Raw genomic sequence first — 12,762 nt, 5'->3', positions numbered from 1 at the left:
ACGAAATAGATTGGGAACGCCATCGTATGCAAGTGCATATATGTGAAAACACTGCCATTTCTCTACATGAGAATCTGAAAGCAACACTTAGTACTTTTCATACATGTTTTAAATAATACTTATGTAAAACAAAAATTCTACTCACAAATGGTGGTTAAGTCTAAAACATAAGGATAGCCAATGTATATTGTGCGAGTTTTTGCTCAGATAGTTTCATCAATCAGGTTCAACTCTGGCTGAAGCTGAAGCTTTCCAGAAAGATATTATAGCTGTTGCTATAACTTACTGAATCTGAAGTTGTTGCTGAAGCTGTTTATAATGCTAAATTTGATGGTGTAGCTGAAGTTGGTGGTTTAAGCCTTTGAATAATAAAGCTGTCGAAAAAACCTTTAACAGCCACTTTCTTTTCTCATTGTACTTCTTTATGTCGAGGTCATATGTGTTTTTCACGTCCCTGTTAATTTTAATGCTTTGTTCTGTTAATGGATCCACTTCAGAAAATAATAATACGTTCATTGCTTTGCTCCCTATAATATCCACAGACCTCTCACCTTTTTTATATTTCTTGAACACATCTAGTCTCTCTGCTGAGCTTATAAACTTTCTTTCAGCTTTTGAACCAGCACGACTATCACTTGCTCTCTTGCTCATGTTGAATAGGGGCGCAAAAAATTCCGTAAGAAACCTGAGAATGTTTTTCTCCTTTTCCTATTCAGATGCATGAAAACAAAGGGCCTGCTAGCTGCGATTGTTTATACTAGTGATGCTAGCGTCACCCTCACAAGCCCGGCAGCCTCTGTGTGCAAGACGTATTTTTTTTTATTTTTTTTTTATAATACATATCGGGACTTAGCTATTATTAATCTGAAAACGTAATTTTACTTTATTTTTTATATAATTTTTTGGTCATAAATACGAAGAAAATAATGGTGCAAATTGAATTGGGTCCTAAATTAATCGGGGTCTTAAATACGAATCGTTGTTAGTTTCTCCCTCCCTCTCTCACTCAGTCACACCAACACCACCTTTGCCCTTGCAAGAAGTGTATTGTATAATCTTTTATTCACAGCATATATTCTATTTGTGTCAGAGATGAATTTGATACCATAATGATCCTAAATAAATTCTCTGAGACGTTTCCAGTAAGAGATCATTAAAAAAAAAGAATATTTTGTCAGGTGATCCATTATTGGGGTTTTTGAATATTGGGTCTCAGGGCCTGAAGATATTTTGAATAAAGATGAAAGCTAAGGTGCTCCAGTGTTTCCCACTTATTGAATGTACAGTACAGTATACGTAACTGTAATAAGTTTTTACGTTCTTAACACTGTATTCTTGACTGATTTTGTTCTGGTACAGTAATGTACAGCACTGCACAACACAAATTGTATGCAAAAACAGCAGCTAGCGAGGGAGTAACCTTCGACAATAGCAACAGAATATGAACTAAGTGATTCGAGCAGCGACGCCACCCACTCACTTGATACGTCTGAATGAGTTGGAGCATCATGTGATCTTTCGAACAGAGAAATTTGGAAAGATTTTCTCGGATATTCTCAGAAAATGTATCTGATTTTGAACCTCAGAAACTCTTTCACACACCCGGAATCGAGAGAATTTTTAAGGAAAATTCCGAGCTAATTTCAGTTCTGGGTATTGGAGAGTTTCAGCTAACGGAGATATTACTATACAGTATTCCAGGTGTTGAGTTAAGTTCAATATTCTGTAGTATGCAGCTGGTTGTATATATTAGCATATCTCTGTACTATATCCATTGTAAACTAGAATACATCCTTGTTTTTGAAAAGGTTTGTTGTTCCCTTTGTAGAGTGTATATGCCATACACGTGAAAGATTTTATATTTTTATATGTGTTGTATTATGTACAGTACTGTACATTAAAGGGAGAAACCTTGCAATTAAAGTTTTGTAATGGAGCAATTGGATTGTGACATCTTTAACCTAATCTTAGACAGATACATTATACTGTAAATGATAATAGAACAAATGAGTTCAGTATGTAGAAACACACAAAGATAATACTGTACAGTATGTGATTAGGTTTTAGGGAGAGATCTGTAATATTGTAAATACAGGTACAGCCATTCCCTGCTGTGTGGCAGGGTTCTGTTCCTGAAAAACTTTATGTAAATTGATTTTTCATATATTAAAACATTTTATCATAGACTCCTTGTAGAAGAGCTGAAATACATTTCTTTGAAAATTAAGAAGTTTATAAATCCACAAAATGGTACAAAACTTGTTTTTTATTAAACATTTTGATATACAGAACTGTACATAATGATTATAACCCAGTGATTCACATAAGTGAAATACAGGCCATACAGTTATAAAATTATATCCGTACTGTACACTAGATAGGTAACGAAATGAACAATGTAAAAACAACCCTAAATTTTCTATGGTAAAACATCCTACACTTGGCCCCAGATGAGTTAATATATCATCCTAAAATCCCATTGTGTTGTTTATATGGGGCAGATGATACTTTTGGCAGTGGTGGTGTTTTTGTTTGAAAATCAAAGCATAGGTAAAATATGTTCTTTCGCAATTTGAATTTTCGTAAACCGAAGCCTCATCATTTGGGGAATTCCTTTACAGATACAATAGTCCCCAATTTACAAAGGTTCGGTTTGTTAAAATCCAAAGTTACCAAAACATTAAAATTGAAAAAAAAGACCCTTGTTTCATTTTACAAAAAAATCTAAAGCTAAAAAAATTTCATCAATACAGCGTATTTCCTTAATAGTGAAATACAGTATGCACACACATTTATATTTTTAAATACCAATATGTTTAGTTAGTTCACTAACTTATTTCATTATTCTTAAACAATTTCAATTTTATTAAGACTACAGTACTTGTACAGTACTGTACATTATAAATAAGCTTTCAATGTGTCATCATTTGCCTACAATCAAAGTACTGTGTACTATAACTTACTCCTCAAACACACTGAAGACAAGTAAACTCATCTCCATTAGCACACAGCCACTCTGCCAGTATCCTAATTGTCCAATTTCTCTTCTTTTACTCTTGTGTAATATGTGGCAAATTAAATGAAAGAATAAGGGTGTAGAGTTGTAAGAGAAAGTGTGGAATTTGGAAGTGAACAAAAGTTTGGAGGCGTGGTTATTGCTGGCAACATGACTGACTAATGGTAACATTCACACCACGTGAACAAAGTAATGGGAATTTAGGATGATGTAATTACTCATCAGCATTTTCTTTTTTTTCCTTTTTTTGTAGAGAACCTATCTCCAGTTATAGAATGGAAGTCAATGTACAGTATTACCATAGTAGTACAGATACTGTGCATATATTTACTGTATTTTAAATGTTGACTTAATGCTTCATACTGTTCACTTTGTTTTAAATCTCATCTGGTTTTTCGGAAGTACGTACAGGTATAAAATTATTACTGGTATTGTACTGTACTTCACTTAATATGCCTATTGTTGGGTTATTTTCATTGTGTACAGTATTCCAAAAATTGCCATTAGAAACGTGGTTTGTGGCATTTTAAGAGATTTTGAGGAGGAATTTTTGTTTATCGGAATGTATTTCAACTTTCATCATGGCGTTTATGGGAAAATGTGCTCCAATTTATGAAAAGTTGATTTATGATTTGTTTTTCATTAATGGAATCCTTTGGTAAATCGAGGAATGTTTGTACAGGTATAACATTGCCGAAACTGTAGTAGTTACTGTATTAAGAATGCTTAGTTTGATTTTGCATAATCATTGCTATTCAGGGCAAACCCCATCAAGTTATTGAAATAAGAAAGACAAAAAATTTTCTAAGGTGCAGTGAATTATTTCCATGGTATCAAATTTCATTTCTCATGTGTTTGGGGTGAATCACTGGAAACACCAGGAAAAGGAAGAAATGGTAAAGAAGAAAATTGGAGAAACAAGTAGGAAGTAACAAGAAAGGGCAGACACAAGAAGTACAGTATAGGGAAGCCTCAATTACAGTGTCCTGATGTACAAGACTTGTAGTTAGAAGAAAAATGTATCAAATTTCAGAATATGAGCAGAAACCCCAAAGTTAATTTTTTTTCCATTATATTGTATTATTATGGCATCAGAGGCTGCCAAGATAGTGACATAGACATCTGAAGACATTGTTTACCATACTAGGACAGTTTGACAGTTATTTAATTAAAGTACAGTATTACCCCGTTATAAGCGTTTTTTTTTTTTTTACGCGTTTTGTAAGTTTAAGCGGTACCCAGCCAGACCCGGAATGTTCACTTTACGCGGTGCATCTACTCTTTTACACGGAGAGCAGCTGGCGGTCATCTCGCTCCGCGCCATTTTTGGATTCAAACCTCACGCTATGTTGGGTACGCGGCGCGAGTAGGTTGCGCAGTTTATGTCTTTGTTGCGTTATCAGTGACGTCATATGACATATCGGACTGTGATTGGGTCAAGCATCTTTACCTCCCTCCCCCGCTAGCTTTGATTGGTTTAATGTAATATGACGTGCCCCGCTGCGGGAGCGATGAAGCCCGTTGACCTACCCGGGTCAGTTACACCCCTCCTTGCTCCACCGTGTATATCGGTATCTATTGTTCCATAAGAATGGCTGCCACCGGACCACCACCACCACCACAAAGAAACCTTGCACTACCTGGACCCAGCCGCCCTAAGCCAAAGAAGATACGACGTGCCCTAAGCTACGAAATTAAATACAAGATCATCCAAGAGTTGGAGAAAGGAACAAGACAGGTTGATTTGGCGCGCCAGCATGGTGTGAACGAATCTACGATCCGGACAATCAAGAAGGATGCAGCCAAGATAAAAGAACACATGAACATCACAAAGTCTACAGGTGCTTCTATGATCAAGTATTGCCACAACAAGGTGCTTCTCAAGACGGAGAAATTACTTGTGAGCTACTTGATTCGTCAGGCAAGACGGAACATGGCGGTCGACACGTGCTCAGTTCAGGAGTACTCACGTGAACTGTACGCAGCAGTGTCACGTAAGATGGGAATTGCAGAGCCCAAACCCTTCAATGCTTCCTCTGGGTGGTTGCAGAGGTTTAAGAAGAGGAACAAGATCACCAACATTACAATTGGTGGTGAAGAAGCTAGTGCTGACTGTGTTGCGGCTAGGGATTTTCCTCCGTTTTTACGTGAGATTATGGAGGAAGGACAGTACACCGACGACCAGGTGTTCAACATGGACGAATCCGGTCTCTTTTGGAAAAAGCTACCTTCCAAAACCTTCGTTGTCAAGACTGCCAGCAAGTGTCGGGGCCGGAAGTTGCAGAAGGAGCGCATCACCATCCTGTTTACCACCTCCGGTACCTGTAAGCTCAAGTTATCGGTGATCCACACAGCCCGCAAGCTGCACGCCTACAAGAACATGGACATGACCAAACTAAATGTCCACTGGCTGACCGGACGTAAGGCGTGGATGTTCTCTACTCTGTCCTTTTCCTGGTTTGGTGACTGTTTCGTTCCAAACGTGAAGAATTTCTCTGAGCAACAGAATGTTCCATTCAAGATTTTGTTGCTGCTTGACAACGCACCAGGACACTCGCCCCTACTGTTGTATCGTCACCCCAACGTAAAAGTGGTCTTCCTTCCTCCCAACACTACGTCATTAATCCAGTCCATGGACCTAGAATTAATCTGCAATGTGAAAACTGCATTCGCTGCAAAGAAGTTTAAGCTCCTGAACGACTATACCAACACCAAGGATGAGTTGCGTAACCTGGGTGACACCGATAGCAAGAGCGAAGAGGACGAGGAACAACAGTTGGCAGAGCAAGAAGTACTTGTGAAACACTTTTGGAGGAAATTCAACGTCAAGAAAGCTGTGGATTTCTTGGTGGAGGCATGGGATCAGCTGTCTGTAGCAATGGTTCGTCATGCATGGAGACATGTCTTGCAAGGTATCCCAGGTGGGAGGCAGAGTCAATCTGTGACTGGTGAGGTTCAGACTGTTGCAGTAGCAGTGGACCTTGCCAGAGAAGCTGCGCAGAGTGTTACAGCTAAAGGCTTCTCCGAGACCACCAACGACGACATTATGGAGGTGATAAGGGATCCTGATGTGACTGCCAACGAGATGTTAGAAGTTGATGACGTCAGTGAAGAGACAGGCGGTGCGTCATCCCAAGAAGAACGCATGTTATCACATGGTAATGTAAGGGGTGCCATTGAGTGCGTAGAGAAACTGAAGCTCCTCCTTTCCGACGACCCTGACGATAACCGGTATGAAGTCTTCACTACCCAGCTGTTGCAGATTATGGAGCCCTACATCAAGGTGTATCACGACAACATCAACACTAGCTGTCAACAAAGCATTACCGAGTTTTTCGCCCGCAACCCACCACAGCCAGCCCAAGCCAGTGATAGTGACAGAGACAGAGACAGTGATGGTGACTTTGAGGGATTTGTCAGGGAGGTCCTGATAAGTTTGGATGACAGTGATGGTGACTCACCTGAGGGCCAGTAGCCTGCCCTCTGCCTCGGAACCAGCCTCCATTCCCGTACGCCGACCCATCTCTTCTACTAACGTAAGTGTTAAACCTAACCTTGATATTTTCTAACCTAACCTACCATGACATGTGTGTTAAACCTTGATTTTTCTTTTACCTGGTACAGTATATTATTCTCTTATTGATATTTCTCTTCTATATTATGTGTGTGTGCATACCATCATAAAGTTAAGATGTTATTTTTACTAAAACATACGTATTGTGTCGGGAAAGAGTGGAGTTTGGGGGTCGGCCCAGTCTCTATTTCAGTTAATCGCATATGTTCTGTTGTTCACTTTACGCGGGCCACTGTGGGTTTAATTGACCACGTAAAGCGAGGTATCACTGTACAGTAATACAGGTATCTCCGTTAGCCGGAATCCCCTAAACCCGAAACTCTCTGATAGCTGGAATTGAATTTTTCTCGGAAAATCGTTCTGAAAGCCAGAATTTTCCGAAAAATTCCGGCTTTGGGAACGATTTTCCTAGGGGCACATTTTATGGAAAATTTTACCGATTCACAAAATTCCGGAAAATTCCAGAGATGGGTTTTTCTTCCAGGTTTGAGAGATGAAAATCAGGCTCAGTTCCCGGAAATTCCAAGAAAAAGTTTCCGGTACCCAGAAAATTCCGGGTATGAGGGTATTTTTCCGGGTTTGAGAGATGATGTACAGTATTGGGCAATTTCTGGAGAAGATTTTTCCGTTACCCAGAAAATTTTGGAAAATTCCGGGGATGAGGGATATTTTCCGACTTTGAGAGATTCGTCTCGTTAACCGGAAATCTCTCATTCCCGGAAGTGCTCTGCACCAAATCTTCCGGCTAACGGAGATATCACTGTACTATATCTGTCAACTGAAAAATTTGGGACCAAGAGGCTTACTGGGGTGTTGCCCATTATTATTCTTCGTCACTAAATTCTGCTACTTCCTCTGTTCTCAAGAATATTAGATTGGGACTTCATTACCTATGGAGTTCTACAAGGCGTCTTTCTGGGTTCAGTAATCTTTTAGATCATGATCAAATGGTTTTCCAGAAATATAAATGTCTCACCTACTTTTTTAGTTGTTTTTAAAGTACCCTATTGTCATCAGAACTATCCCAAGCTTCTAAACTACAGTAATATGCAGCAAACGCTTGTTGAACTTGCATTGGTAGCCAAATATGGATATAATGATCCCATACTCTCTGAATTGTGAAACTATGTTTAGGTACCAAACAAGTACACAAACAGTGGCACCTTCTTTACTGCTGTACATCATCATCCATCTACTTTTGACCATGTTTGATTTGTAGGAGTGTACATTATCTCAGCAGCTGACTGGATTGATCATGTCAGTTACTGTACACAACTAGTAAGGTAGCTAAAGCAATGTTCACTATGCAAGAAGCAGTTTGTGTTCTCAAGAAAGACATTGCTTATGTCTAATGATGTGGTATATCAGGTCCTAGAATGTACATACAGCTCCTGTATGTCAACCCAGGGCTCACATAAATGTAGAATGAAAAGTCTATTTACAAATGGGTAAAATATGTATAACTATACCAGGAAGTGATTATGCAGGTTAACAAGTTACTTTTCAGAACTCTTAAACTTATATTTATTTAACCAATGATGTAAAAATCTGTCATAGGTTTGGTTGTATACTATTGTATATTAACTAACCTTAAGCACTGTCACCACCTACCACTCACGTCATACTCCACGCAAAGATGCAACTCACGTTTCTCAATCATAATTATTACTGCCACCCAGATGAAGGACAACACCACAAGGTCAATACTCCCCTATGTAACATCTCTACATAATAATTATCTGTAATAACTTGTTTCATTTATCCCTTGTTGTCTTGGTGCAGCCATAACTTCAAATTTTGTCATTGTATTAAGATTTATATAGGCCTAATGTTATCTTATTGTAAAATTTTTATATCCAATATCTAAAGTCTTCCAGTCAACTGGACATTTTGCTTGTCTGAGAGAAGCATTGGTAATGGAGCAGGGAGGTTGGGTTAGTTCTGGGGAGAGCTCTCTATAGAGCTTCATTTGTAAGTCATAGTACAGTACTGTAGTAGTGGAGCACTAGATTCAGAGTTTGTCCAATTGCTGTGTAACTCCATATTCTTGCACTAAGTTAGTGGATGAGGGAGCTGGTAGGTAAGCTCGGAAACATCTGGCATAAATGTAGTTGCAAAATTATTATTAGTTTGTTCAACTGCATCATCATTGGTGAGATGGCTGAAAAATGGGAAGGGGTGCATCTTATTGTTGAAACCATAGAGTTCCCTTAGCTTGCCACACCGTTGACTGATGTCAGTCTGCTTCAGGTGTTGCAGGTTGGTTGGATGGTAAGACTTTATTGCAGCTCATATTTTGTGGGTGACTGTTGCAAAGGATTGTGTAACAGTTGTTGTCATCGATATAGAAGGCCCTGTTTCCTGCTGCACAAGTCTTTTGATCTGAGGTGTGATCCATGGTATGTCGACTGGATTTAGTCTGACAGACTTCTCAGAGAAGAAGTGGTGGTGAGCTTCAGTGATGGTGTTGTTGCAATTTGTCCATTTGATATCAATGACATCCACATTTGATACTTCGGTCCAGGAATACTGAACTATCCACTGTCTGAAAAGACACATAGCAGTCAGTAACCAGTATGTACGTGGTTTTGATGTGGTGGTTGTGGGAGCTGATAGGAAGCATTGGTTGAAGTGATAAATATTGGTATGTCAGGATAAAGTCAAGAGTGTTTTGACTGTGTTTGTTGGAAAGTTCACAGCTTGTAATAGTAGCAGCTGTTCCTAGAGATCACTGGTGTCAATTTCATTAAAACCATTACAAAGTAACCACTACAAAGCACTAGCTTGGCACATAGTTTCTTAACTGAAGTAGTCTGAGGTGGTACTAGGTGATTGGTCATAGTGTCTTTGGTGGGTGAGTGAGACGGTGTGATCAGGGCCAGATTAAGGCCAGGTAGGCCATAGCCTAGGACCTTGCGGTAAGGGCCGGATTTACTGTGATGGACGTGGCCCTCAAAAAATATGCCTTTTTGAAAATGGATGAAATCCTTTGTGAAATAAGTTTTGTGATTATTATTATTATAGTGGTTACAAACTAAATTGTATACTTTATCAGCATATGTATCACATGTTGTGAAGCCGTACAGCGAAAGTTTTGTGCCCCTTATGAGACCTAGCTAAGTTTCCTCTTAACCGGAGTAGAAGAAAACAGAATTGAGCAGCCCTGCCATTTGGCATCATTCATTATCAAATCGGGCAAATTTGGTAATGAAAAATATGTTTGGTAATGAGGAAGCATGATTTGGTACTGAACATTAAATTGGTAATGACTTCACCTGAAGTTGATAATTTAATCAGTATCGTTAGTATAATACTTAATACAGTATAAATAACTACATTTGCATTTTCTTTTATCTTTGTTTATAATATTACTATACTTTACTCTCTGTGGGTATTATCAACTTGTGAGTGATAGTGTTTCAGTGAGTCTTTTGAAGGACAAACAGTGACATTTTCTCAGGATCCCGCATTGTGGACTGATGTTGTGGACTGACATTACACATGAATTATGCGGTTACTGTTCGCAGAAAAAGTTTGAACAGGACTTAGATGCACTAAACCTGAAAACCTCAGCTAAAACTTATGATGATGAAAGAACTAGGTACTTAATGAAGGCAAATTTTTTAAGAAAGCTTGCAAATGGAGAAAAGGTTAGGAGAAGATGGATGATTTTCTCTGAGTCAAGTGGCATGTTTTTTTCCTATGATTGCAAACTTTTTTCTTCCAACCAGTCAGCATTAACTACAGGATTTAATGACCGCAAAAATGTCCATCGTCTCTTCGAGCATGAAAACAGGTAATGCACAGAGTCTATGTCCGCATGTTGTTCTCTTGGCCATGAAACTGAGTGAATAGATAAGATATTGTTTATGCAGTTACAAAAAGAAAGAGTACTGGAAGAATGATTAAAAAAAAAAGAGTGGTTTCTGTTGTAAAGTTTTTAGCAGAGAGAGGACTACCATTCCGAAGTCAAAATGAACAGGCTCCAGGAATAGTTACTTTTACTTTTTACTTTTATCCTCTTCACCAATGATCAGCTCGTTAGCCGCTTGGGCGATCGGTTACGTCTCTTACGCACTGTTGGCAAGTACTGGGCATGCACTGGCTACTGAATGTATCTGAATGTGCTCCAGTGAAGGTCAAGTCTGGTCTTGAAAGAGCTCACACTCAGTGCCGTCACCACACTGGCAAATTGTTCCAAGAGTTCACAACTCTCACTCCGAAAATGTTGCCCCTCACAGTTATCCGGACTTGCGGCTTCTTAACCTTGAGCTGTGTCCCCTTGTGGGGCGAGCTTCCGCCAGCTCCAGGTAAGGACACTCGACAGAGTAGTGCCCTCTGAGATGCTTGTACATGCCAATCAGATCTCTTGCCCATCTGTAGTATAAGCTAGTCAAGTTCAGGCGCTCCAATCTCTCAGGGTAGCTGAGGTGCCGCAGTGCAGGCACCAGTCTGGTGGCCCTCCTTTGGACATTTTCAATCTGCTGACAGTCCTTGGCATATCTCGGGGACCAGATGGGATGACAGTACTGTACTCAGGCAGGGAAGTACTTCACCCTTGAAGATCGTTACGAGGAACGGACCATCTAGATATCTGAACAACCTTCTTATAAGACCTAATAACTTAGTTGCCTGATTTACCTTCTTCTTGCAATGGCCCGAGAACTTCAGTTCATTGTCAACGTACACACCTAGGTCCTTTTCATATTCCGTCTCATTAAATACAGTCTCTTCGTCCTGTTGGGACATATGATATGCCTCCTTACCGTTGGTACATCCCAGGTGCATCCTCATACACTTTGTGACATTGAATCTCAGCAGCCATTTTTACAACCATTCTTGAAGCTTACATAGATTCTTCTGCAGCTCTTCACAGTCTGCTTGGTTCTTGATTTCCCGAATAACTTTGCATCGTCCGCAAACATTTTTGGGGGGAATGTACAGCTTCAGGCATGTCATTTATGAAGCAAACAAACAGCAGCGGGCCCAATACACTGCCCTGTGGTATCTCGCTTGTTACGGATACAGATGATGATTTCGTACCATTAACCACCACACACTGCTTGCGGTCAAGTAAAAAGTCCTCTACCCACGCCAGGACATTTCCCCAAATCCCGTACCCTTCCAGTTTAATTTTCAGCCTTACATTGGGTACAGTGTCAAAAGCCTTATCAAAATCTAGGTAAATATTGTCGATATTACCACCCTGATCTAGAATTTGGGTCCAAATATCCATTACCCTGAGTAATTGTTTCAAGCAGGAGCGCCTCGGCATAAAACCGTGTTGGCAATCATTTACGAGGTGGTTTCGTTGTAGATGTTCCATCATTGCATCTCTTATAAAGTTATAATACTCTCAAGTACTTTACATATTATGCTTATTAGGCTCACTGGTCTATATTTATTCATGGAGTGATGGTCGCCCTTCTTGAAGATGGGACTCACATAAGCCATTTTCCAATCACTGGGGACCTTTTGTTCATCCAGGCATTTACTGAACAGGATCTTCAGGGGCTCAGCTAGCTCGTTGCACAACTCCCTCAGCACTCTAGGATGCTTCTTGTCTGGTTCGGGACTGTTATGAACCTTTAGCTTTGACAGTCTATTTCTTATAAATGTAATCTCTTCTGTGAACACAATGTGGTTCAGTGCTGTGTCGTACAGCCTATCCTCAAACACAGGAAAATTGTTCGCACCCTCTCTTGTGAACACCGAGGAAAAGAAGTTGCTCAATGCCTCGGCTTTGTCCTCGTCAGACTCTGCGTACCTACCATCATCTAGCCTCAGATCCGATACTCCTACTCTTGTTTTTAATTTTGACTTTGTATAGCGGTAAAACGCCTTTGGGTTTGTCCTGACCTCGCTTGCAACCAGCCTTTGGAACTCCTTTTGAGCCCTTCTACACTCTGCCTTTGCTTGGTTCCTGGCTCTTGTATACATCCTCCTGTCCAGCTCATTGTTCTACCTGACCCACGTCTTGAATTTCTGGGTTTTCTTCTTAACTTCGTCGGCCGCTGCATGGTTCATGTGAAGCTGTATCCTTGTATTTCTAGAGGCACCGAGTTTGGTCTTGGGTGTGTATGTCTCGATCAAATGATTTACTTTACTAGCTATGGTATTTAGTGTAGCGTCCGCGTTCTTATACAGTGACCCCTCCGTTATCGAACTCAAT

The sequence above is a fragment of the Homarus americanus genome, unplaced genomic scaffold (genome assembly GCF_018991925.1).
Source record: "Homarus americanus isolate GMGI-L3 unplaced genomic scaffold, GMGI_Hamer_2.0 scaffold23939, whole genome shotgun sequence".
NCBI lineage: Eukaryota > Metazoa > Arthropoda > Malacostraca > Decapoda > Nephropidae > Homarus > Homarus americanus.
Note: the sequence above shows the minus strand (reverse complement) of the source record.